We start from the raw sequence: 3,648 nt of genomic DNA on the forward strand, positions 1-3,648 counted from the left end.
TATGTTTTCTTTGTCCCCACATACACACAAACAATTCATAGCTTTTCCATTGCAGAGTTAGCTCTATCATAGCCATCAAGATGTGACTGCACTCTTTCTGCTTTATCTCATATCGAGCTCCTTGTCTTTGGGGCAGTCTGAGTAGTCCCCTGTGTGGAATCTATTGTTAGCAGCCATCTTCACTTACATTTTAGTCTATTACAATCAGCAACATCAGAAATAAGAGTATGTGAAAGGACAATAGTGTCTTACATCTACTCCTCAAGGGCTTTAGGGGGACTCAGTGGCTTCCCTTGACAGGCCCAGAGCCCTGTCCTTCTGGTTAAGTTCAGCTTGCCTGCATCACCCCAGCTACAAGCCTGTTTTTCATTTCCCTCAGTGCTCTGGGCTCTTTCTTTCCTTCTTTCCTCTTGTTTGAGGCAGGGTTTCTCCATGTGGCCCTGGCTGTCCTGGAACTCGCTATGTAGATCAGGCTGGCCTCAAACTCAGAGATCTGCCTTTAATTTCTGCCTCTGAAATTAAAGGTATGCACCAGCACTAACTGGTGGAACCCTTCCACCACACAACTTACTAATAGCTCCCCCCCCCTGCCCGCCACAATTAACACTGGGAAAAGAGCTTTTTACTTTTGACATTTTACAACTGGGTCTGGCTGATCTGTTGCTCATTAAATAGGTCCAGGTTTGCCTCAAATCGCATCCTTCTGCCTCTTGAATGCTGGGATTACAAACCTTAGTTAGCGTGCCTGGCCACAAAACTGTTTTTATATATTGTATCTTTCCACTTGGATCTGGTTGTTATCCTATACATCTATGTAACAACTTTCTCCAAGTTTCCCCAGTGACCTTTCTTTCTCCCACATTCCAAACCACACCTAATCTGCTAACTTGATACTTTTAACACGTTTCCTTGATACTTTTCTCCAGTCAGCCTTCCTGTCTGTGCCTCCTCACTGTCCTGTTTTCTGCTTCCTCCCCTCATCTTACCCCTCCAATGCACACAACCTTCTCTTTAGGCCATTTTTCTCTCTTATGGCACCAAGACTATCCATACGTGCACAAGTACACTTTAACCTTTCTTGGTTTCAAACCACACTAATTCATATTTACTTGCCTAAAAGATGTACTCATATTCATAAAATAAATAAATCTTAAAAAAAAAAAGACCCAAAGAAACTCTCTACCCTCCGACCTTCACCTGTCTTGGGCCTTTCACATACCAGCCACATTTTCAGCTTTAGTTGTTATTGTTTTCTCCCCTGAATTTGCTCTCTCCTGCTTTAGTCTCCCAAGTGTGGGTATACACGTTTAATGTCTAGCCTAGCTCTCTCAGAAATTCTTAAAGAATTTGTGTGTTTTTCTGATCACTGGGAAAGCATTTGCTTAGATGAAAGAAAAAGAGCAAAGATGTTACTAGGGGAAATGCACATGTAAATGCAGAAGTAGCCAGAGAAGACCAGGGAAGCCAGAAGATGTGTTTTGTAATTTTAAGATTTTATGTGCACAAATAGTTTGCCTACATGTATACATGAACACCATGTATGTGCCTGGTGCCCAAGATAGTTAGCTTCTGTTCTAGCTACCTTAAGTTCATCTGCTCTAGAAGTTTTGGGTCCAGATTTGGTGGGGAGGCATTCCTGCTGTGACAGTCTGATGACTACACTACAAAAACTAGACAAAATAGATCTACATTGATCATTTTAACAACTATTTCCAGAGCGCCCTCAACAATTTTCTAGCAATTCTGCACTCTGTCCACCATATTTAAACATCAGGAACAGTTTGGGATCAGGAAGCTATGACACGAAGAAAACACTATGTAAAATGAAGAAGCTGCCCTCTTGACCACACTTTATTATCCCTAAGAACTAAATGCCGTGCAAAGGAAAACTGGATAATCCAATTAGTCATTCATATATACTGGAACAAGAAACATCTTTCCCGGGCTGGTGAGATGGCTCAGAGGGTAAGAGCACCCGACTGCTCTTCTAAAGGTGCAGAGTTCAAATCCCAGCAACCACATGGTGGCTCACAACCATTCTTAACAAGATCTGACTCCCTCTTCAGGAGTGTCTGAAGGCAGCTACAGTGTACTTACATATAATAAATAAAAATAAATCTTAAAGAAAAAAAAAGAAAAAAGAAACATCTTTCCCTTCTCAGTCACAAGGCAGAAAGTCAAAATCAATGAAAAGCAAACGTTCTAAGAACCGCAGCACCAATGAACGACCATGGTGAGTCAAAGCAGAGGAGATGGCTGTGGCGTCTTCTTTGAGAAGGGTCTTTGCAGTTTCCCCTATTGCGACCCATTTCTGGTAGCTCAGTCAATCCACAAGTTCCTTTTCCTTGGAGTGAAGGAAGCAATCAGCTCATGGTGATAGGCCCGTTTAGGACCCTGTGGTTATCCGGGATGGGAAAGTCCTCCCTATGGTGAAGGGGAGCCTGATTAAACCGACCTAGAGAACTCTGAAACGCCGTGGGTCTCAGGAGTGTGACAGGAACGCAGCCCACCGCCTGCCATACCGCGTGGGGACGACCAGCCTCGGGACCTTCTGACCTTCAACGCACTGTCACACGCACCACTCCCCACCCCACCCGTCCACCCACTTTCCGCTCTCTCTCTGAGCTCTCAGGTACGCAGGACTTCTCAGCTCTGCCTCCTAGCGTGACGTAACCCTGGAGAGGCCCGCCCCACCCGCGGCGTGACGTCATCACGTCGCGCGGTCGCCGAGCTTGGAGTCTGGAGTTTACCACGGAGACTGCTCCGCAACGGCTGGTCCGGGCGGCGGCGGCGGCTCTCCGGCTGCTCAGCCGCCTGCGAGCCCCGCGCCCAGCACCTCCGCTCGGACGGCCCGGGAGCCCTGGTGAGTGGGCGCGGCCCTGACACACGGCCTTTCCCTTCTGCCCTCGGCCGGGGGCGCGGCCTTCCCCCAGCCCGGGTACCCCCCCACTCCGGGTCGGTAGGAGATGCGCTGGGCGCTGCAGGCATAGCGCTGCCTTCTCCGCTTCTCCCGAGCAGCTGCCGCCTGCCCCGGGAGGTTTACCCTGGAAGGAAAGAATTCAGCCGAGAAACAATTAAGGGAACGTTTATTTAGCAAAGCTGCACAATCCAAAGATTGGAGTGGGCTTCCTCCGAAGGTAGGTAGGAGTAGCGCATTGAGGTTTTTAAAGAAGTTTCTTAAGAGTATTAATGAGGTGTAAGGTATATCCATGCATGAAGATAAGATAACTCCCTTTCCCTCCCAAGTTACAGTGGTCTTCATATCCTCTTGTAAGGCATTTGCCCCCAGCAATCTTGAAAAAAAGCAAGGTGCGGGGTGGGAGATTTGGAAACTGCAACACATTGTAATGAAGCCAGTGCCTTTTGAGAATGCAGACCCTTTAACGCGGTTCTGGCAATTTGTAAAGTATCCTTTGCCTTGGTTTCTGATACAGTGGAACATCCCAAATACAGCTTTACAGATTTTGACCATGGGGAGACTTAGTGCAGTCCCTGCTTAACCGGGAGACGCAGCTACCAAGATCCTGTTGCAGTTTCGTGATTACCGCATATCTAACTCCATGCCTACCTAGGTCTCTCTAATACTTGATGGTAAGCTTGGTGTTCTTAGGGGAAAACGAACGCCTTTTTTTTTTTTTTTTTTTTTTT

The 3,648-nt window shown here is 46.9% G+C and overlaps 1 protein-coding gene across 2 annotated transcripts in view; it reads left to right on the forward strand.

Moving 5' to 3' along the window:
- Positions 1–2,741: 2,741 nt before the first annotated feature.
- Klhl12 (kelch like family member 12) overlaps positions 2,742–3,648 on the forward strand; it is a 31,932-nt gene continuing 31,025 nt past the window's right edge. The window contains exon 1 of one of the 2 annotated variants that reach the window (XM_021197595.2): positions 2,742–2,863. The gene's annotated coding sequence lies outside the window, so the exon portion shown is untranslated. Of the gene's footprint in view, positions 2,864–2,930; positions 3,138–3,648 lie in introns of those variants that run through there. The other variant, XM_029539114.1, reaches the window with a different exon arrangement.

The sequence above is a fragment of the Mus pahari genome, chromosome 5 (assembly GCF_900095145.1).
Source record: "Mus pahari chromosome 5, PAHARI_EIJ_v1.1, whole genome shotgun sequence".
Lineage (NCBI taxonomy): Eukaryota > Metazoa > Chordata > Mammalia > Rodentia > Muridae > Mus > Mus pahari.